The 24,665-nt window shown below is 43.8% G+C and overlaps 1 protein-coding gene across 7 annotated transcripts in view; it reads left to right on the forward strand.

Moving 5' to 3' along the window:
• The window catches only part of LOC122816697 (eukaryotic translation initiation factor 2-alpha kinase 1-like), a 1,078,686-nt gene that overhangs the window by 373,394 nt on the left and 680,627 nt on the right, over positions 1-24,665 (forward strand). The gene's annotated exons all lie outside the window — the stretch shown is intronic.

Genomic DNA, 24,665 nt, shown 5'->3' on the forward strand with positions numbered 1-24,665 from the left:
TTCTTTACCCCAGCCCCTGCCAAACCAGACAGATTTTACAGGGTGCCAGATACTCATCACCACCTTTACAAGGCCCCACTTGCAGACCCAGAAACTATATCCCAGGGTCCCAAGGCAGTAGCCGCGACCACAGCTAAAACCCTATTCCTTCTGAAAGGGAAGCAAGGTCATTAGACAGATGGGGTAAAAGGTCTACACTTCAGCTACTCTCTCAGCTAGAGCTTTAAACTGTCAGTTTCACATGATACAATACCAAGAGTTTATGCTTGATCAGTTAACTAAAAAACTAACCACTGATGAATCTCTTGATAAGAAATATGTATTAGAGATGGTAAATAACATACAACAGGTTAGCAACCATTCCTTAAAATGTGGCTATGATGCACTGGAGGCTTCATTTAGATCAGCCATGACAGGCACAGTGATAAGAAGGCATGCATGGCTAAAGGAACAAGCTTTACCGGATCATGTTAAAGCCAAGTTGCTAGATCCTCCTATGGACAAGACAAGTTCGTTTGGTACACCTGCCCAGCAGGTTATGAAGAAAATGGAAGAAAAGGCAAAATCTGTTCAAACTGTTAAAGATTTCTTGCAGGTTCAACCCCCAAGGTTTAGCAGGAACTGGCCTGCCAAAAATTGGTCCTTTCCTGACTCGACAAAATTTCAAAGGGGCAGGAATAGACGTTCCAGAGGCAGAAACCAACCCAGAGGAGGTGCCTACAGAGGACGACAGTGGCAAGGTAACAACAGAGGCACAGACACAGCCACTGCCACTACATCAGCACAACCACAGTGACTTAATCCTAACTCCGCCTACCAGGGAACAAATAGCAGCTCCTCTAGGCGGAAAGTTAACCTTATTTTCAAAGAACTGGCACTACATAACAAAAGACAAGTGGATTTTACAAACCATAGATCAAGGTTACCGGTTTCACTTCCACACTTTACCAGTCAAAGAGGAATGCCAAATCTACCTCCAAATCAAAAAACAGAGGCTCTACGCCAGATAATGGAGTTAGCCAACATGAGAGCTGTGGAAAGAGTGCCAACAGCAGAACAAGGAAAGGGGTTCTATTCCAGACTATTCCTAGTTCCAAGAAAGGAAAAAGTTGGAGACCAATTCTCGATCTGTCCACCTTAAATACATACATCATTGTCCCAAAATTCAAAATGCTGACCCTACAGCAACTTCTTCCCATGCTGGGCAAGGAGTCTTGGCTGGTAACTCTAGATCTCAAGGAGGCATACCTGCACGTCCCCATTCGACCAATCTGCAGAAGATACCTCAGATTTCTTGCAGGATCAGAGCACTATCAATTCTCAGCATTGCCCTTTGGCTTATCTACTGCCCAGAGTATTCACAAAATGCCTGGCATCAGTAATCGCCCATTGCAGACTACAGGGAATTCAAATTTACCCATACCTGGACGACTGCCTGCTACAAGGGGACAACAAAAGCAAGCTGACAACAGATTTACAAAGGGTCATTTACTTGCTACAAGGACTGGGATACACAGTCAATTTACAAAAGTCAAGGCTGATACCATCCCAAACAAGGACATTCTTGGGCTGAATTGGACACAGTACAACAAATGGCATTCCTGACTACAGAAAAACAAAAGAACTTCCACTTTACTTCTTGGCACTAACAAAACTGAACAAGTTAACAGCAAGAAAATTTCTGCAGGCCTTGGGCTTCATGGCATCATGCATAATCTTGGTCCCATTTGCCAGACTACATATGAGGAAACTACAGTGGTACCTAAAGAATTTATGGTCCCAACACAGACACAGTCTAGAAACAGAAATCCCACTAATTCCATGCTTAAAACAGGAGTTCCTATGGTGGGCTCAGGCATGCCAGTCAAACCCAGGCCTACCCTTTCGCAGATGTCAACCAAGCCAGACCATCACAACAGACGCTTCAGACCTAGGATGGGGGGCCCACATGCTGGACAAATGCGTGCAAGGATTGTGGACACAGGATCAACTTCACCTGCACATCAATCTAAAAGAAATGTTGGCAGTAAAACTGGCAATCCAAAAGTTCAAACCATTCCTCAAAGAGGGCCAGTTGATGATAAGGACAGACAACACCACAGTCATGTGGTACATCAACAAACAGGGAGGCACTCATTCATACCCCCTATGCAGAATGACCTTGGAGCTGTGGACCCTTGCACTCAGCTACAACATTCAGTTACAGGCAATATTTGTACCGGGGAAAGAAAATACTCTAGCAGACATATTAAGCAGAACCACTTCGGATGCCCACGAATGGAAACTGCACCCGGACATCTTCAAGACCATCTCAAAGAAATGGGGAATGCCACAGATAGACCTATTCGCATCACCTCTCAATCACCAGCTCAAAAAATTCTGCACAAGGACATTCCATCCACTAGCATGGAAAGTGGACTCACTCTCCTTCAACTGGAAAGGCCTAACAGCATATGCATTCCCACCTCTTCCTTTGATACACAAGGTACTACTAAAAATCAAGGAAGAACGTCCAAGGATAATCCTGATAGCCCCAAACTGGCCAAGACAACACTGGTACCCACTACTGAAGAGCATGTCTCGAACAATATGTGGCCAATACCCTGATGCCTTTGATGTTAACTCAGAACAACTACAGCATCATACATCCAAACCTAAAACGCTACAACTGACTGCATGGAACATCACATAGCAGCAGCTAATCCAGAACTTTCTCAAAGAGTTAAAGACATTATTCTTGAAGCACGCAGACCTTCAACAAGAAGGAACTATGCTGGAAAATGGAAAAGGTTTGTCATTTGGAGTACCGAAGAGGAAAAGATGTGTCAAACATAGATATGCCTAACATTCTGGAGTATCTGGCGAACTTCTTCATTCAGGCCTGTCCTACCCCTCCAAGATACCTGCATCAGCTATTTCAGCAGACTACAGCTTTCATCCACCTCTTGTTTCGCACCCTTTGCTCAGGCAGTTCCTCAGAGGAATCAAGAATGTAAAACCTCCAAGGAAACCACCATTACCAGCTTGGGATTTAAACTTTGTGCTAGAAAAGTTGACACTATCACCCTTTGAACCAGCAGCAACAGCAGACCTACAACACCTGTCATGGAAAACTGCTTTCCTACTGGCAATTACTTCAGCAAGGAGGGTTTCAGAACTACAGGCCTTAATGGCAGTGCAACCCTTCCTAATCTTCCACCAAGATAGAGTGTCCATGAGGACTAATCCTACATTTATGCCCAAGGTGGTATCCAGAGTATCTTTGAACCAGGCAATCCACCTACCTACCTTCTTTCCCAACCCACAAAACAGAGGGAAAGAATACTGCATACCTTGGATGTACATAGACAGCTACGCTACTACTTGGACAGAACAAAAAATAGCAGAAAGACTGACCAACTTTTTGTAGCCTATGCAACAGGAAGGGAAGGAAAAGCAACAGACAATCTCCAAATGGATAGGAAATTGCATACGATACTGTTACTCCTTCCATGGAAAACCAATTCCACAGAACATAAGACCTCATTCTACAAGAGCAACAGCCACTACCACAGCCTTCTTACGAGGAGTGGCAACCAAAGACATTATTGAGGCGGCTACTTGGACCTCCGTGCATACATTTGCCAAGCATTATAATTTGCCTCTATATTCCAGATCCCGAGCAGGGTTTGCCACTGCTGTACTGCAAGGGATCCTAAACACACCATAATCTACTTTATCCTCCTCCCTAGTTGGCTATGGTATTCTACCCACTTGTTATGACTGCAGATGCATCCATGAAGGACATAGTACAGTTTTGTACCTACCATAAATGTAGATGTCCGAACTGGATAGCATCTGCAGTCAGGATTACCTCCCTCCTTCCCTCTGTGGTACTCCTAGGGTGTTTACCCTCCTAATAGCTAGCTGTTGGGGGGAGTCTTTTATGGTGTATTTGTTTGTATATATGTACATATATGCTTATTGTTGTGTTTACCTCTATCTATTTGGAAACATTGGCATCTATCCAAATTTTAGCCTGCAAGAGGGCTACTGGCATCTGGGGCAAGAAACACTGAGGAAAATGGCGTCGGCTGATGCTTTTATACCCGAAGACCAACAGAGATGACGTCGGGTGGAGTGCGACATCAGCCGAAGCCTGACCCGGACTTTGGAATCCGGCCGACTGCAGGGCTGCCTGACGACAGGACAACCCACTTGTTATGACTGCAGATGCTATCCAGTTCGGACATCTACATTTATGGTAGGTACAAAACTGTACTTTATGAAGATTCTGATGCTGAGGATTCCATTCCCTCAGCCTCTCCTCCTGAAGACTACTCCTTTGGGGAAACTTTACACACTATGAGGGAACATTTTCACTGGGAAGGTCAGGATTACTCTGACTCGAAGAAAAGGCTCAGAGAGTTTCTTTTACTCCCCCAACACAGACCACTTGCCATACCACCAGTTTTAGACATTGTGGATGATGTTTACTTAGAATCCAGTTTTAACCCCGATTCTCTACCTCCTGCTCCGGCTAAACCTGACATTATAGAGTGCCTGATTCCCACAAATTTCTTTACAAAAGCCCTGTTGCTGACCCAGAGACTATCTCCCAGGGTCCCAAGGGGGCCAAGGCTTCTATGGCTAAAAATCCTGTACCTTCTGAGAGGGATTCCAGAGCACTAGACAGGTGGGGGAAAAAGGTTTACACCTCAGCCACTCTAGCTATGAGGGCACTAAATTGCTAATTTCACATGCTTAAGTATCAGCAATTTCTAATCTCTCAGTTAAAGCAAAAAATGACAACTCTCCCTCAACAATCTGAATTGAAAGAAATGCAGGATCTGTTGCATGCCACTGAACAGGTGGGCAAACATACCTTACAATGTGGGTTTGATTTGGAGGCCTCCTGCAGGGCAGCTGTCACTGGGTCTGTTATACATGGGCATGCTTGGTTAAAGGAACAAACTCTACCTGATCATGTTAAAGCAAAACTTCTAGATGCTCCCTTACAGCAGGATGTTCTTTTTGGAGTTAAAGCAGAAGAAGTCTTAAAGAAAATGGAGGATAAGGCAAAATCTATGCAGACAGTCAAAGATTTCCTACCGGTACAGCCCCCTCGCTTCAGCAGAAACTGGCCAACAAAAAATTGGTCCTTTCCAGCTACAGACGGACCACAGAGGGGTAAATACAGATGCCCAAGGGGCAGAGGACAACCACAAGCCCAGAACAAACCTAGTCAATGGGGCACTACAACACAGAAGGGAGGAGAAGACAGGTCTCAATCTACCAGAAGGCAAACTCAATGACTTGCACCTCATCTGGCCAAGCAACACTCTTGGCAGCCCCCTTGGGAGGAAAACTCGCACTTTTTTCAGACAACTGGCACATTGTCACAAAGGACAAATGGGTCCTAGACATAATTTTACGAGGATACAGATTCCATTTTCACACCTTGCCAATGAAAAGAGGAATGCCAAACCTGCCACAAAATCAATGGGCAGAGGCGCAAAAACAAATTACAGCTCTCATGGACATGAGAGCCATTCAACTGGTACCTACTCAAGAGCAAGGTCAAGGATTTTACTCAAGACTCTTTTTCTAGTGCCCAGAAAGGAAAATGCCTGGATACCAATTTCTGGACCTTTCAGTTCTAAACACCTTCTTACAAGTACCCAAATTCAAGATGCTAACACTACAGCAGCTTCTTCCCATGTTGGGCAAGGAAGCATGGCTAGTAACGTTGGACCTCAAGGAGGCATACCTGCATGTCCCTATCAGACAAAGTTGCAGAAGATACCTCCGTTTCATTGCAGGTTCAACCCATTACCAATTCTCTGCACTGCCCTTTGGCTTATCTACTGCACCCAGAATCTTCACAAAATGCCTGGCACCAGTAATTGCATACTGCAGACAAAGAGGAATTCAAATATACCCATATCTGGACGACTGCCTCATCCAAGCAGAAAGCAAGGACATTCTATTACATCATCTGGCTTTTGAGAAACATCTACTAAATTGCCTGGGGTACACAGTAAACGAAAAGAAGTCAAAACTAGTACCCTCACAAAATATGACATTCCTGGGTGCCAGCTTGAATACAACGGCCCAGAAGGCTTATCTGACGCCAGACAAACAACTACAACTGACTCAATATTTCAAAACAATGGCAACAAAGGCCCAATTAACTGCAAGAAAAATTCTGCAGGCCTTGGGCTTCATGGCATCTTGCATACTACTAATACCATTTGCAAAGCTGCATATGAGGAAATTACAGTGATACCTAAAAAGCGTATGGTCTCAACACAGCCACAGCTTTGACACAATGATGTCTCTCATTCCCTGCCTACAATAGGAGTTTCTAGGGTGGTCACAGGCATGTCACCTCAACAAGGGTCAGCCTTTCACCTTGCCCCCAGCCAGGCAAACTATCACAACAGATGCATCAGATTACGCCCGGGGGGCTCACATGGCAGGACAGTGCGTTCAAGGCGTATGGACTGCAGATCAAAGGAATCTGCACATCAATCAAAAAGAGATGCTAGCTGTACAGAAAGCACTGACAGCCTTCAAGGATCTATTACATCCAGGACAACTGACAATAAAGACAGACAACACCACAGTAATGTGGTACATAAACAAACAAGGGGGTACTCACTCCTACCCTCTGTGCAGACAAGCAATGACCTTATGGAACACAGCTCTGGCTTACCAAGTTCAGTTACAAGCTCAATTTCTGTCAGGACAGAAGAATAGATTGGCAGACGACCTCAGCAGAAACATCATGGATCCCCACGAGTGAAAACTAGATCCACAAGTATTTACAATGATAACTCAAAAATGGGGCCTTCCAGACATAGACCTGTTTGCCAGCCCTCAAAACTATCAAATAACAAAATTTTGTACAAGGGCACTTCACCATCAAGCCTGCAAAGTGGACGCACTCTCTTTCAGTTGGAAAAAAACTGACAGTATATGCCTTCCCTCCATTGCCTCTCCTCACAAAGGTACTTCTGAAAGTCAAAAAGGAGAGACCACGACTGATTCTCATAGCCCCAGACTGGCCATGCCAGCACTGGTACCCGCTATTGAGGAATATGGTCCACGGCCCACCATGGATATTACCACAAATTTCCCATTTACTCACACAACAAAACAATCAGATTCTTCACAGCCAACTCAAAACCTTAAATCTGGCTGCATGGCAAATCAACTAAGCATCCAGCCAGCTCCTCTTTCCCAAGCAGTTATGGATGTTATTCTGGAAGCTAGGAGGCCAAGCACCAGGAAGGCTTATTCGGACAAATGGAAAAGGTTTTGTGCCTGGAACCAATCTAAAGGCCAAGACACAATTCAGCCTCACATGCCTCACATTCTACAGTATTTAACTGAGATGTTGCACAAAGGACTTTATTTCTCCTCCATTAAAATCCATGCTTCAGCTATTTCTGCCCACTACAACATGGATCCACCCTTATTTTTGCATCCACTTCTAAGGCATTTCCTCAGAGGAGCAAGTAACATTAGACCACCGAGGAGAGCACCTACACCAACATGGGACCTTAATTTTGTTCTGGAAAAACTAACACTTCCTCCCTTTGAACCAGCTTTCTCTGCAGATCTTCAGTTCCTATCATGGAAGACTGCCCTGCTGCTAGCAATAACTTCAACTAGAAGAGTCTCAGAGCTACAGTCACTAATGGCAGTGGAACCTTTCCTCATTTTTCATCAAGACAGAGTTTTTCTATGAACTAATCCTTCCTTTATGCCCAAGGTGGTTTCCAGTGTGGCTTTAAATCAAACCATCCACTTGCCCACCTTCTTCCCAAATCCACAGAACAAAGGTGAGAGAGTCCTGCATTCCTTGGACATTCACAGGCAACTTTGTTACTACTTGGACAAAACTAAGGCTTTCAGAAAATCTGACCAGCTCTTTGTATCCTATGCTACAGCTTCTCAAGGGAAGGCTATATCAAAGCAAACCATTTCCAAATGGATAGGTCATTGCATACGTTTTTTGCTACAGCCATCATGGAAAACCAGTTCCTGCTACCATTAGACCACACTCTACCAGGGCAACAGCTACTTCTACAGCCTTTCACAGGGGGGTTCCAACCAAGGAGATTTTGGAAGCTGCAACTTGGAGTTCAGTACACACCTTTACCAAACACTATCACTTACCACTTTACTCTAAGACCAGGGCGGGCTTCGCCACTGCAGTTCTGCAGGGCCTTCTAGCCTCCTCTAACCCTCTATGATACCTCCACCCATCCTTAGCTTTGGGATTCAACCCAAGTGTGATGACTGCAGCAGGGTAACACGATGAACATAGTACAGTTTTGTACCTACCATAAATGTAGATGTTCGAGTTTACATCCTGCTGCAGTCCAGGTTACCCTCCCTCCATCCCGTCTGACCTACTGGCTAAATCTCTTCAATACCTTCCTGATGTATTTGCTTATAGCTGAAGGGATTTTGTGTTTGTGTAAGTTTACTCAATTTGGTACTAATTACTGACCACCTTTTTGGGGGCACCTGACATCTGGGGCAAGAAAAACTGAAGAAAATGGCGTCAGTTGCATTATATATACCCCTGGCGCACTGACGTCAGGGAAGAAGCGACAGCAACCGACGCCGGACCAAGACTTTGGAATTCCAGCCGACTGCGGGACCGCCTGACGACAGGATAACCCAAGTGTGATGACTGCAGCAGGGTGTACACTCGAACATCTACATTTATGGTAGGTACAAAACTGTACTTTGTTGAGCCTTGTCTGCCTCTAAACTTGGCATAATTAAGTCTACCATAAATATTTCTATTTGTACTCTTTCTTTGTTTCCATATTTTCCTGCTTTATACAAAGTTTCATAACTTTTCTGGAATATCTCTAAACCTTTAGAGGATTTCTGGTTATTTTTCTTGTTAAAGCTTCCCTAAATTTGGCAATAACCCTTTCAGCATTCTGTTACCCAAGTCATTGTGCTGAAAGTTTTTGTGCTCTGGAGCTATTGTCAAAAATAGTTGCCTAGCTGCAGTCTTTCTGAACTCATGCATATTGTCAAGATGCTCCCTTATTTTCTCTTTTGCAGTCTGCATTTGCTCCTCCTCTTGTTTGCTGAGATTCCCCTTATTCTGCAATAATATAACCTTTGTCAGTACTGAGTAATTTCTATTATTCTTAACCGTATCTCTCTTATTTCGGACCTGTTTTTAAACTTCATTTTCATTTTATCCCAGTCACTAAGTATAATGTCTGAAGATGTCTCTGTCTTCACTTATAAATCTCGGATAGTTTCCACTACCCATCCCTCAAATTCCTCTCTTTTTAACAGGTAGGTGGGAAAGCACCAGTGCCTTATTTTTACTTCATTACCCTGCATTTTTCTTAGTTTTTATTGTTGCATGATCAGAAATAGTTATGGGATGTGTCAGAGCTTTTGATTAAATGCACATGTTCTTGTGTAATATAATTTCTGTCTAGTCTAGCCCAGTTATTATGCCTTGGGGAGTATTATGTAAATTCGGTCAGAGTTTGTACTACTGAATTCATATCTTCCATACCAAATATTTTCATAAATTTCTTCAGAAATCTACCTGTTTTGTTAAATTGTCCAGTCTAGGTCCTCCTGATACATCCTGTTGCAAATCCAGTTCCATTCCACACCTATAAATAATATTCCCTGTTGAAAGCTGATTATTTATCCCAAAAATTTCTTAAGCTCCATAATAGTTTTTGATGGAATACGAATGTATGAAATTGTAATCCTCACTTGCTACTAGCCCTTTGACTACCACAAGTCTACTATTTTTATCTTTTTCTAGCAATTAGTATAATTACTCCCCTTTTCCTCAGTCCCTGATATTCTGAGTATCCATTCTGATATCCTGTGTTTGTCAAATTCACAAGCTCGTTTATTTCTAAATATGTCTCCTGCAGCATTGCTGTTTGCACTCTGCATTTCTTTAATATAATTTCTTTAATATAATTCAACAAATACTCTTTCCTTTTTATCTTTACCTGTAAGGCTATTCATATTCCAGGATAATATGGACAGCATAGCCATCATGACAAAAAGCTATTGTTCCCACTGATTCTGTATGACAGATTTTTTTTTTGAATGTGCCTATCCAGCTTTTGTTACATACATGTACTAATGTTTTGCAGGCTGATCTTTTGTACAGTTGTTTCTTCTCATCTCCAGTTGAACTAGGCCATATTTTCCAGTACTTTTTGGTTTATTTAAAACTATCAAAAAAAAAAAACTAAATACTGAACACCCCAATCCCCTATTAACTTGGAACAAACACACAAACCTATGTACATCTTCAAAACATGAAGTTTAACCCTCCAGAAGGACCAGTAGTCCCAAACTGACGGTTGCACCTACAGGCATGATCTTACCTAAAATTATAGGGACAGTCCCACTAATTAAATTTCAGGTCCAAACTGTTTTCTGAAGAGGGAGTGGCAATGTCCTTATCAGCAACACCTACTTTGTTGTGTCATGATGGAGCCACTCCTTCCCTTATCAGCTTACTGAGACACTGCCATTCCTTTTAAATTTAGCTTCCACATAAGAAACGCATTTATTTTAAGTTTGTACCACAAGCTGCTATGTTTCTATGAATCTTACCTCGCTGTATAAACAGTAAGTAACAGAATGCTGCTCAGTAATCCTTTGTATTTATTTAATGAATATTGCTTTTGTAAGTCGTCATTTACAAATGCACTAGTTACATTTGTAAATGAAAACTTGCAGAAAAAATGGATCACTGAGCAAGTATTAATTACCAAAAAAAAAAAATACTGAACTGTTTTAACTATGGAATTCATTAGCATTCCCTTTTACGGGCCTGGCTGTAGAAGTTGCAGTGAAGAAGAATGTTCGACAACTGCAGCGATGTTGTGCAAGTGTGCGTGTGCGTGTGTGTGTGTGTGTGTGTGTGTGTGTGTGTGTGTGTGTGTGTGTGTGTGTGTGTGTGTGTGTGTGTGTGTGTGTGTGTTTGTGTGTTTTGTGTGTGCGCGTGCATGTTGGTGTGCATATCAAGAACTCAAAAGTGCAAGTCTGCAAATATGCTTGTGTATGCGAGTGTGGGTGTGATGTGTATATGGTGACCTGTACCCTAAATACACCACTCAACCTCTTAGCACAGGAAATCTGAACAAATGCTAAAATAATTTGGGAGTGGACAGTGACCAAAGAAATAGGGACAGATTTTACATTTTGCTCTTATAAACTTGATAGGATTTGAGTTGACATGTATTTTCTTTAGGACAGAAAGTCTGAATTTCAAATATATATCATTATTTAGTGACTTCACTTCTCCGTGATTTGTCAGAATGACACAAATTTTATAAAGATCATAATTGTGTATGGTGATCTGCACCCTAAACCATACCTCTCAACCTCTTAGTGCAAGAAATCTGAACGTAGCCTAAAATTAATGGGGGGACAATGGCCCAAAATAGACACATTTTAAATATTGCTCTTGTAAACTTAGAAAGTTGATAGGGTTTGAGTCAACATGTATTTTCTGAAGGATATAAAGTCTGAGACTCAAATGTATATCCTTATTTAGTGACTTCAGTCCTCTGTGATTTGTCAGAAAGCCACAAGTTTTATGAAGGACAGACCAAAAAATGAGGCAAATTCTGGACATTCTGTGAAAATCTGGACAAAGAGGTATGACCTAGTGTTTTTTAGCCCCTTTATTGGCTCCAGAACATGGGGAAGTGTAATGAAAGACTTGTGTTTGGAAATCTTCCCCTAATGTCCTGTTTCTGAATTATGTGAAAAAGGATACACGCTATTAATTGCTGTGCTATGATTGGTAGATTAACTGCAACTTAATAGTATATGACCTAGGCTGGAAAACCTACTTGTGGTTTGGTGTTTTTTTTACACATTGTCCCATACTGAGCATTACAGGCAGGTAAATGCCAGACATTAGATTTTTATATATCTTATTCATAGGTTCATAGGTTCATAGGTTCATACTAGGCTATCTGCCCAAGGGCATTTATAAGCCTAGCCCATAGTTATGTGGCTTTCGCCACCCCTTTAGTTTGAATAAAAACTATGCCTATCATTGTTCTGTGCCTCTGTCAAGCAGTGACACTGAAGTAATCCCTGGGGTATATCTGCGATCTCCCATCCATTGGTCAAGATTCCTCTTGAACAAGGCCAGCGAGGTCCTCTGCCTCACATGTACCGGGATTTTGTTCCACAGCATAGGGAGTCTCTGGGTGATGAATCTGTCCCTCCAGCACGTTCTATTTATAACCGTGTCAAGGTTTAAGTCTCCCGCCCTTGTGGTTCTGAGGGATCTAGATTTTTTGAGGTGAAGCATATTCATCAAATCTGGGTTTGACATGGCCTTATATGTCAGGCACAGGTCACCTCTGAGCAAGCGGTATGAGACTGAATAAAGCTGGAGTTCTTTCAGTCGGGCAGCATAAGACATATTTTTGAGACCCTTTATCCTTTTGGTGAGGAACTTTTGGGGCCTTTCAAGCTGCATCAGGTGTCTGGTCAGATACATTCGAACGGGCATTGTACTCAATCATAGGTCTAATGAGTGATGAGTACAGGGGACGATGACCTCCCTTGATCTAGATGTGAATCCCTTCATGATCAGGTGGGCGATATAGAAGGTTTTCCTAACTACTTTAGCAACATGAGTGTCAAGCGAAGACTACTGTCAACTTGGGTCCCCAGATCCCTGATGACTTTTCTGTGCTCAGTGGATTGTCACCTATATGGTAGCTAGGGGTAACCTTGTTTTTCCGAAGGGTATGACTATGCATTTTTGGCGTTTAACTTCAGGCCATGGCTCTGGCACCAGTTATCCGTTTCTGTGAGGCCCTTCTGGAGGATATCTGTGTCAGATGTGTTTTCGACTATGGCCCAGTTTGCAGTCATCTGCAAACTTTGTCAGCCATAACCCTCCTGTGTTTGCTTGTACTTCAGAAAAGTAGATGCTGAACAAGAGTGGACCCAGGACTGAGCCCTGTGGGACACCACTTGTGACAGGCTTTGAGTCTGACATGGCTCCAGCAACTCTGACCCTGTGGGTTCTGTCGCTTAGCCAGTTTGCAACCCATCTTGTGATGTATGGGTTTACATTCAAGCTGATGAGTTTTTCGATGATACCTGAGTGGGGTATTGTGTGAAGGCCTTTGCCAGGTCGAGGTAGGCTGTATGGACTGCCTTTCCTCATCAATGGCCTTGGTGACTGTCTCGAAAAAGTCAACCAAGTTTAAGAGGCAGGATCTGCCTTTGACAAAGCCAAACTGGGTTGGATCCAAAGTCTGCAAGTTCCCTATGTCTTTATTTATGAGTTCCATTATGATCCTCTCCATGGCTTTGCAGATAAGGCTTGTCAAGCTAATGGGGCGGTAATTTCCAGGGTCTGTGGAGGCACCGCCCTTATGAAGTGGGACCACAGTCGCGTCGCCACTCCTTGGAGCGTATCCTGAGGTGAGGCTAAGATTAAACAGCTGTCCTAACTGTGGGTTTAATTCCTCGTTGAGTTCATGAAGCACACAGCCGGGGACACCATCCGGTCCCATGGATGCTGTGTTTTTGCCTTAGTGAGGGCAGTTCTCACCTGGGCGTTGGAGATGTTTGGGGGCTACAATCCTCTGGAATAGATATCTCTCCTTTTGGGGGGGGAGAAGTTTGCACTGAACCTGTCAGCCAGTATGTTAGCAATGTGTGTAGGTTCAGTAATTTTCACATCATTTTGAACTAATTCTGAGCATATCTGGGAGTTTCCTCCTAGGTTTCTAACATAGCTAAAGAAGGCCTTATGATTGTCTTTAGAGTCCTTGGCGATTTTCTCTCAAAATTTGCCTTGGATGATTTTATGAGAGCTCTTAGTTTTTACTTATAATGATCAAAGGTGTCTTACCTTTCAAGGATTTTGCTCTATCTTGTAGTAGCTACCTCCTTTTGTTGTAGAGCTTGTTTATGGCTGGGGTCCACCAGACTGGGCGCTTGCCTTTGGTACAGAGAGTCTTAGTTTTGTTTGGGATTGCCTGATCCATGCAGTCCTGTAGGTGCTGGTAGAAGGCATTTGTAAGTGATTCAGCGGTTTGAGTAATGTTTACCACTGGCTCAGGGGCCTTAAAGGAGACCACACTAGTTTTAGAAGTGTGAAATCGGCTTTTGAGAAGTTTTTCACTGTGGTCTTTTTGTTTCATGTGGGCGGGATGAGGACCTCCAGCGAGATTAGTTTATGATCTGATCTCACCAGTGAGGAGTATACTTCGGTGTTGAACATTTTGATCCCATGTTCGTGATGATGAGATCAAGTATGTTTTCACCTCTTGTGGGGATGGTGACTAGTTGTTCCATGGCATTTGAGTTTATGAACTCCAGGAATCTTTGGGTTAGAGTGTTCGGGCTTGAGTAGTGTTCCCAGTCTATATTAGGGTAGTTGAAGTCACCTAGTATGATGGTGTTTGGAGATACATTTATCCCTCCAATGTTTTCAGGAAGGCCATGTGAGGTTCCTGAGTTTGAGAGGGTGGCCTGTAACATGCTACAAATTGCAGAGCAGTCTTGCCTATGGTTAATTGCACCTGGATGGTCTCCGATGCATCGTGCGTTGCCACCAACCTTGAGGTGTGGGTGTCCTTTATGAATATGGACACCCCTCCTTTCTTGGTGTTGTCCGGATTTTGGGGCGGGCATGATATGAGGTGAAACCTGTTAGTGCTGGGGTGCTCTCAGGAGCCTTGAACCAGGTTTCTGTCACAGCACAGACATCTATGTTCTCCATATTGAGAAGGGCCTCGAGTGCGTGCATCTTGAGATTGAGACTTCTGGCATTGAGCAGCATTACCCTTAGTTTTTCCTTTTTGGTGTTCTAGGGTGGTAGGTTTAGAATTTGAGCCTTGCCTAAAAAGGCACTATGGGGTGGCAAGAGCCTTTGCCAATATCCGGAAGCCCAGGGTGACAGGTGCAAGCCGTCCCTTATGAGCAGCGTGGCTTGTCCAGCATGTCATCCCAGGCAGACAGACATTGGATCCCCTTTGAATGACACCAGAATTTAAGCCAATTATTAAAGCTGATCATCTTATCACTGTATTGTGGCATCATTCTAGGTGAAGGTAGGATACTGCTCAAGGTCAGGGTCATACCTGCCTGGGCTACATAATCAGAGTGCTCCTCGGCGTCCCTTTTCATGTAGTCCAAGGAGGTACGTCTCAGGTCGTTGACACCTGCGTGGACAATGACTGAGTCGCTGTACCTGCTGTTGAGAGACCTGAGTGCTTGCGTTATGTGGCGGATTCTAGCGCCCGACAGGCAGCTTACTGTGACCTTCTCCTTACTCAGTCAGGTGGCGGACGTCAGTGTGTCTGACTATGGAATCACCAATGACAAGTGTGTCTGGCATTTTGTTTGGCCTTAAGGGCTGTGACTGTTTGACACTCTGACTGTGTGGTCTATGTGTTGCATGTGTTGGGTCGTGAGGTGGTAGTTGTTTGGGTGTCTGCTTTGGTGGCCTCTGCTGTTTTGGTAAATTTTTGACCAGAGCCTCCGAGTATGTCTTTGTGTGAGTATGTGTATGATTTGAAGTTGTGATGGTACCATGTGTTACTGGGTATGTATTGTGTGTGGTTGCCTTCTCCTCCTGTCTGGTCTTGCCAGTCCTATGTTGAGAGAGCTCAGCCTCCAGTTTGGCCATATAGTTGCATCTCTCGCATGTATTTGTGTTTTGTGGGAGAAGGAGAGGATTGTCTGTGTACATGAGGCAGTTGTAACATTGCCTCAATATTCCCAGGTTCACCAGTTGAGCTGGAGAGGACACTAGCAACTGATCCCTCGACATACTAGAAGTAGTAGATAAAGAACTTTCAAAGGACTCCGGGGGAAGTGGGTTTTGGGCTGGTGGGGTACTATCTATAATAAGAGTGCTTTATCAAGGTGCAAGTACTGTAGGAGTAAGTGCTAGGCTTTACAGATAGAGAATAGTCTACTTGGGAATCAAGTAGAGATGAACTTTCAGTTATAGGATATGCTGGTTAGATCAGCAGTACAGTTTAGCGTGTTTTATAGCAGGGGGCTGAAGGGAGCTAGGAATTGGCCCAAAACGACCAATGGACTACTAGTTTCTGGCTGAAACTTCACCAAATCGGACAAAAGAAAATGTATGGAGATGCAAAACCTTTTGTTATTAAATTTTAAAAGAATTATGTTAATGCTACAATTTATTCTGTAGATTGACCCCCCCCCCACACACACACGCACTTATTTTTGATATGTCCAGAATTCTTGAGCTAAGAAGTTGAGAGGTGTGCGGAGAACTCGTACGTCTTACCTCTCAACTGTCCCTTACTTAGCAGAACATCTACTTGACAGTGTATTTGGAATGCACATCTCTGGGTTGAAGTTACCACTAAATTTGTTAACCAGTACGTTTGCAATAACCAGTGGATCGGAGTAGTTGGTACCATTAGTAATAAACTCATGAGCAATGTTGGGTTCTGTTTATTATTTTTCTGACATAACAAAAGAAGGATCTGTAGTTGTCTTTGGATTCTGTTGCTTGTCTGAGCTTATAAAATGCCTTTATTTTTCTTGTAGGTTCATAGATGTACACTAGGCTAACGACCACTAGAGCCATTATAAGCCTATTCATGCAACCCAAATGTGACCCACTAATTTGATTTATGTAGTGGGTGATTTACTGTCTGTCTCTGTCCATCAGAGGCATGGGAGCCAGACCAGGGGTAAATTTCCAGTTACCAATCCATTGGTTTAAGTTGCAGTTAAATAGTTTTAGGGAGGGACTCTGCTAAACCTGGATGGAGAGCCTGTTCCATAGAATGAGAGTTCTCTGAGAAATGCATCTGTCTCTCCAGTATATTTTGTTTATGTCATAAGCTAAACTTAAGTCTTTTACTTTGATAATTTTGATTTTTTTTTGTTTTATGGATGCGCAAAGGGATCATCAAAACAGGGTCTAGAGATGCCTTGTATGCCAGACAAAGATCACATCTCAAAATTATGTATGATACATACTAAAGAGACTGGGCTTTGAAGTGATTAGTGTAGGACAGTGTGTTTACTCACTGTATTCTTTTTGTATGGAACCTTTGTAGATGTCCCAGATGTTCTTCATGTTTCACTGTTGCGTCATCACACTTGGGTTATCTGCCTGTAGGTAGCCCTCAGTCGGCCTGAATACCAGAGACTTAGTATTTATGCGTCGGATGCTGTCGCTCCAGGACTGACATCAGGTCATCGGGTATAAAAACAGACAGCCGATGCCATTACATCAGTCTTTCTTGCCGAGGAGCCTGAAGCAGTTCGCAAGTGCTGGTCGGCCACTACCTGAGTTTTCATTTACTAATTGAATCATCCTGAAGTCTTCTAAAGCTAAGTATCCCGTTGGGGATCCTTTTTCTTGTGTTAACTGATGTCAGAAAAAATTAATAATTTTCTTGCCTGTGGAAAGCAAATACCACACCGAGATTTTCATTCTTACGGCATCACGTGTCTAGGCCCAGACTACGATGTACCTCGCTGTCAGTTTTGTGCCTTGTTCAACCCCCAAACCATTCGTCGTCAGGCCCTTATTTTCACTAAATACTTTAGTTCTTGATCTTCATATTCCATAATGGCTTCGGTAAGCCATCCAACTACCAATATTCCGAAAATACGTAAGGATAAAGATAGAGACAGACCGCACAGGTTCAAAGCTGCCGATGATGCATCCGTTAAGCTAGTCACCAGTTCGCTGGTACTCAGTGAGGCGCTTTCACAGGCCCTGATGCCCGCTTCAGTAGATTCTCAGGCCTCTACCAAGACCTGTTCGGAGTCCGCTATGCTGAGAGTCTGTTCTTCGACTATGGAACTGGCAGATGTCTCTACTTTGGATGGGTCCAGAGCCGCTGAGCAGGCACTGGCTTCTGAGGAAGTTCTTCATACTACCGATGTTCGACACAGACTGCTTCAGTTCTGTCTAAAACTACCAAATTTCTAAGGCCAAGAGTATGCGCTACGCCTAGAGAACCGATGACCAAAGCGCATGCACCTGCTCCCTTGTCACAAAATAAAATGCTTAGAATGGCAGAAGACCTTATTAGGCTGATTGGGGGAAGTCCGCCTTCCCCTGCTAAGAGAAGAAGGGACCAGTCCCCTAGCAGCTTCAACAGACCAAGAGTCCGACGACTCTGAGGTTTCTGATTGTGAAGACATGCCCTTATCTGCTTATGAGGGTTCTGATGCAGAGGAATCCATTCCATCTGCCTCTCCTGCAGAGAATTTTTCTTTTGGTGAAACCTTACATACTTTAAGAGAGCATTTCCACTGGGAATGTAAGACTATCCTCAGTCCAAAACAAGACTCAGAGAATTTCTAGACTTGCCACATCACAGGCTTTTAGCAATACCACCAGTCCTGGAAGTTGTTGATGATGTCTTTATGGAATCCAGTCTTACTCCTGATACCTTACCCCCTTCCCCTAGGAAACCAGACAGGTACTACAGAGTACCGGACTCTCACAAATTTCTTTTCAGAAAAACCTACTGCTGATCCAGAGATCATTTCCCAGAGGCCTAAAGGTATCAAGGCAAATGCAGCTAAGAATCCCACCCCTTCGGACAGGGATTCCAGAACTTTGGACAGATGGGGTAAGAAAGTATATACCTCTGCAACTCTTGCCATTAGGGCTTTGAATTGTCAGATGTTCATCGTATTACACTGCTGCAGTCATTACACTTAGGTTATCCTGCCGTCAGGCGGTCCCGCAGTCGGCCCGAGTTCCAAAGTCTTGGTCCGGCATCGGTTGCTGTCGCTTCTTCCCTGATGTCAGTGCGCCAGGGATATATACGATGCATCCGATGCCATTTTCTTCAGTCTTTCTTGCCGCGCGGTGCCCGAAGCAGTTTGCAAGTGCCAGCCAGCCGATTCCTGAGATTTTCGAAGTCTAATTTCAGATCCGAAGTATTCAATAAAGCTAAGTACCCCTTTGGGGAAACTTTTTTCTTGCCTCAGACCGATGTCAGAAAAAGTTAATTGTATTTCTTGTGGGAAGCAAATACCTCATGAGGACTTCCACTCTTACTGTATTCCATGCCTAGGCCCTGATCACGACGTCACTAATTGTCGGTTTTGTGCTAGATTTAACAAACGTACTATACAAAGATGTTTTGATTTTGCTTTGCACTACTTTGGCCGAAGGTTCAATTATACGATGCCGTCTGATCAGCAGACGACCTCAATACCGAAAAAAAGCAAAGTTAAGGATAAAGGCAGGCATCCGAGGTCCAAAACCGACGACGAAACCTCTTCTAGGCCAGTCACCGGTTCGCCTGTTCTCAGTGAGGCGCTTTCGCAGCCCCTGACACCCGCTACCTCAGAGCCACAGGCCGCTTCCGACTCCCACGTGTAGACATCTAGGCCTCTGGAAACTCAAGGTATTGGGCCTACGGAAACTAATCCCTCAGATGGGTCCGGAGCCGCTGAGCAGGCATCTGCTTCTGAGGTTGTTTTCAGACCTTCACAACTTACCATTAAAACGACAGCCAAGACAAAGAAACAAGTACAGCATTCTCCTGGACAGTCCTCCATGCCTAAGAAACATATGCTTAAAATGGCCGAAGACCTCATTACTCTAATCAGGGGTTCCCATCCCCCTCCCGAGAAAAGGCCTAGGCAGGATACAGACTGTGACTCCTCTGATCAGGTTTCCATTTCCTCTGATTCCTCTTCAGACCAGGGATACTCTCTACCCCCCTATGAGGACTCTGATGCTGAAGAATCTATCCCTTCAGCCTCTCCTCCTGAGGATTATTCTTTTGGGGAAACGTTACATACCATGAGGGAGCATTTCCATTGGGAAAGTCAGGATTACTCAGAATCCAAGAAAAGGCTCCGGGATTTCCTCTTATTGCCTCAACACAGGCCCCTGGCTATTCCGCCTGTGCTAGATATTGTGGATGATGCGTTCTCTGAATCCATTTTATCTCCTGACTCTTTGCCCCCTGCTCCAGCCAAGCCAGATGGGTATTAGAATCCCTGACTCTCACAAGTTTCTTTACAAAAACCCTTCTGCTGATCCAGAAACTATTTCCCAGGGTCCAAAAGGGGTTAAGGCTTCCATTGCAAAAAATCCAGTACCCTCTGACAGAGATTCCAGAGCTTTGGATAGATGGGGGAAGAAAGTATACACTTCTGCAACTTTAGCCGTAAGAGCTTTAAATTGCCAGTTTCACATGCTTAAGTACCAACAATATTTAATGGCTCAGTTAAAATAGAAAATGCTTGCAAGCTCAGAAGCTCCTGATTGTAAAGAAATGCAGGATTTATTGCATGCAGTTGAACAGGTGGGAAAACATACTCTGCAATGTGGTTTTGATTCTTTAGAGGCCTCTTGTAGAGCCGCAGTTACAGGTTCTGTGATTCAAAGACATGTTTGGTTAAAAGAACAAAGTTTACCTGATCATATTAAGGCAAAATTATTGGATGCTCCTTTACAGCATGATGCTTTGTTTGGTGTTAAGGCAAAGAGATGTTAAAGAAAATGGAGGATAAAGCTAAATCTATGCAAACAATCGAGGATTTCTTACAGGTACAGCCTCCTCGGTTTAGCAGAAATTGGCCAACAAAGAATTGGTCCTTTCCACTGTCAGACAGGTCACAGAGAGGCAGATACAGATGCCCAAGAGGCAGATCTCAACTCCAAGGCTCAAACAGACAACGACAGCGGGGCACCTCAACCCCGAAAGGTGGTGAGGGCAAGTCTCAACCTTACAGGAAACAGTCGCAATGACTTTCCCCTTCGTACGCCAAACACGTCCCTTTTGGAAGCCCCCTTAGGGGGAAAACTAGCACTTTTTTCTCAAAACTGGCAAACAATCACCCAAGACAAATGGGTTCTGAATATTGTGTCTCAAGGTTACAGATTCCACTTTCATACTTTACCAAGGCTAAAAGGAATGCCAGACCTGCCACAAAATCAATGGGCAGAGGCACAAAAGCAAATTTCAGCCCTCATGGACATGAGAGCTATTCAAAAAGTACCACAACAGGAACAAGGACAAGGATTTTACTTAAGACTCTTCCTGGTCCCCAGAAAGGACAAGGCCTGGAGGCCCATACTAGACCTTTCAATTCTGAATACTTAACTGGATATTCCGAAATTCAAAATGTTGACGTTACAGCAGCTTCTACCCATGCTGGGCAAGAAGACTTGGCTTGTTACTCTGGACCTCAGAGGCATACCTGCATGTCCTTATCAGACACAATTGCAGAAGATACCTCAGATTCAAAGCTAGTACATTGCACTACCAATTCTCTGCACTGCCCTTTGGCTTATCTACTGCGCCCAGGGTCTTCACAATGTACCTGGCACCAGTAATTGCATTTTGCAGACTTAAAGGAATTCAAATATATCCATACCTGGACGACTGCCTCATTCAAGCAGAGGCAAAGGGCATTCTTCTACAGCATCTGGCGTTTGTAAAAAGGTTGCAAATTTCTCTAGGGTACACAGTAAACGAAAAGAAGTCAAAACTAGTGCCCTCGCAACAGATTATATTCCTTGTTGCCAGCTTAAATACATCGGCCCAGATGGCTTACCTCACGCCAGTCAAACAAGTTCAACTGACTCAATATTTTCAATTACTGGCAAGAAAGTCCCATCTCCCTGCAAGAAAAATTCTGCAGGCCCTGGGATTCATGGCATCCTGCATACTACTAATACCATATGCCAGACTGCATATGAGAAAATTACAATGGTACCTGAAAAGTGTTTGGACTCAACACTCTCACAGTTTAGAAGCAGTAATACCAATGATTCCCTGCCTACAACATGAGTTTCGATGGTGGGCACAGGCATGTCACCTAAACAAGGGTCAGCCTTTTACCCAACCCACAGCCAGGCAAACTCTAACAACAGATACTTCGGATTACCCCTGGGGAGCACGCATGGCAGGAAAATGCATTCAGGACAAGTGGACCACAGACCAGATGCATCTTCACATCAATCAAAAAGAGATGTTGGCTGTTCAAAATGCCCTAACAGCTTTCAAGGACCTTCTACATCCAGGACAATTATTACTAAAGACAGACAACACCACAGTAATGTGGTACATAAACAAGCAAGGGGGCACTCATTCTTATCCCCTATGCAGGCAAGCCATGACCTTGTGGAACACAGCTCTAACATATCAAGTTCACCTGCAAGCACAATTCCTGCCAGGAGAGAAAAATACTCTGGCAGATGATCTACGTAGAAATATCATGGACCCTCACAAATGGAAATAGAATCCACAAATCTTCAGCATGGAAATGGAGATGCCCAGATATAGATCTTTTTGCCTCCCCACTGAATTGCCAACTACAAAAATTCTGCACAAGGACTTATCACAAACCAGCATGGAAAGTGGATGCTCTTCTGTTCAGCTGGAAAAACCTAAAAGTTTATGCCTTCCCGCCACTGCCTCTCCTTTCAAAGGTACTCCTAAAAGCCAGACAAGAAAAAACACAGATGATCTTGATTGCTCCAGACTGGCCATGCCAGCACTGGTACCCTATCTTAAGTAACTTGGCTCAAGGCCCACCATGGATTTTGCCTCAAATTCCACACCTTCTGACTCAACAAAACAATCAGATCCTGCACGGTCCGCTCAAAACCCTAAACCTGGCTGCATGGCAGATACATTAGGCAAACAGGCAACACCTCTCTCTAAAGCTGTTATGGATGTCATTTTGGAGGCCAGGAGGCCTAGCACCAGGAAAGCTTACTCAGAAAAATGGAAGAGATTCAAGCCTTGACCCTCTTGCTCTAAACATTCCTCTGATTTTACAATACTTAACTGAGATGCTGGACAGAGGCCTATCCTTCTCATCAATTAAGATCCACGCCTCTGCCATTTCAGCACATTACAACATGGATCCTCCTTTATTCTCTCATCCCTTGCTAAAGCAGTACCTCAGAGGGGCTAAAAACATAAGACCGCCCCAGAGAGCACCAACACCAACTTGGGATCTCAATTTCGTTTTGGAAAAACCGGACCCTACCACCTTTTGAGCCAGCCAATACAGCCGATCTAAAATTTTTATCATGGATAACAGCTCTGCTCCTGGCAGTAACTTCAGCACGCAGAGCCTCAGAGTTACAGGCATTAATGCAGTGGAACCTTTTATAATTTTTCATCAGGACAGGGTATCTTTAAGGACAAACACTACCTTTATGCCAGAGGTGGTATCTAGTGTGGCTCTTAACCAAACCATCCATTTGCCAACTTTTTATCCAAACCCCCAGAATAAAGGGGAGAAACTTCTGCATTCTTTGGACATACACAGGCAGCTACACTTCTACTTGGACAAAACAAAGGCTTTCAGGAAAACTGAGCAACTGTTTGTAGCATATGCTGCAGGATCACAGGGCAAGGCTATCTCAAAGCAGACTATACCCAAATGGACAGGGCACTGTATTCGGTACTGCTACACGCAGCATGGAAAATCAGTCCCAAATAACATTAGGCCACATTCCACCAGGGCGACAGCCACTTCAACAGCCTTTCTCAGAGGAGTACCTACCAAGGAAATTTTGGAGGCTGCAACTTGGAGTTTAGTGCACACCTTTACCAAGCATTACCACCTGCCTCTTTACTCTAAATCCAGAGCAGGATTTGCCACTGCAGTTCTGCAGGGCCTCCAAGCCAATCCTAACTCTTTATAGACTAGCCACCCAACCTCAGCTTTGGGATTCTACCCAATTGTAATGACTGCAGCAGTGTAACATGATGAACATAGTACAGTTTTGTACCTACCATAAATGTAGATGTTAGAGTGTTCACACTGCTGCAGTCCAGGTTACCCTCCCTCCTTCCCTTCTGAACTAGCTGGACTTATCTATACCTTTCTATCCTATACAACCTTTGGGATGTATTTGCTGGTAACTGAAGGTATTGTTTTTATTGTGTCTGTATATTTTTTATTAGCAATATGTATTGCCTACCTACTTGGGGGCACCTGACATCTGGGGCAAGAAAAACTGAAGAAGAAAATGGCGTTGGATGCATCTGATATACCCCGGCGCACTGACGTCAGGGAAGAAGCGACAGCAACTGACACCGGACCAAGACTTTAGAACTCGGGCCGACTGTGGGACCGCCTGACGGCAGGATAACCCAAGTGTAATGACTGCAGCAGTGGCAACACTCGAACATCTACATTTATGGTACGTACAAAACTGTACTTTTCACATGCTGAAGTATCAACAACATATTATAGCACTTGTTAAGCAAAAAATAGCAACCTTTACAGACTGCAGAAAATAAAGAATTGCAAAAGCTTATGCATCCTGCAAGCCAAGTCAGCAAGCAATACATTGCAGTGTGGCTTTGATGCCCTAGAAGCATCTTGCAGGGCAGCAGTCACTGGTTCTGTACTGAGAAGGCATGCTTGGCTTAAGGAGCAGACCTTGCCAGAGCATGTCAAATCCAAGTTACTAGATGCTCCTTTGAACAAGGACAATCTGTTTGCCATCAAAGCAGAAAAGGTTCTTAAAAAGGTGGAAGAAAAAGCTAAATTCATGCAGACAGTCAAATAATTCTTACAAGTATACCCTCCTAGATTCAGTAGGCATTGCCCCTCGAAACATTGGTCCTTTCTAGCCCCCTCAAGGCCATCTTAAACTAGACACAGGGGAAACA

The sequence above is a fragment of the Protopterus annectens genome, chromosome 12.part0, assembly GCF_019279795.1.
Source record: "Protopterus annectens isolate FY-2018-M chromosome 12.part0, PAN1.0, whole genome shotgun sequence".
In the NCBI taxonomy this organism is placed as follows: domain Eukaryota; kingdom Metazoa; phylum Chordata; order Ceratodontiformes; family Protopteridae; genus Protopterus; species Protopterus annectens.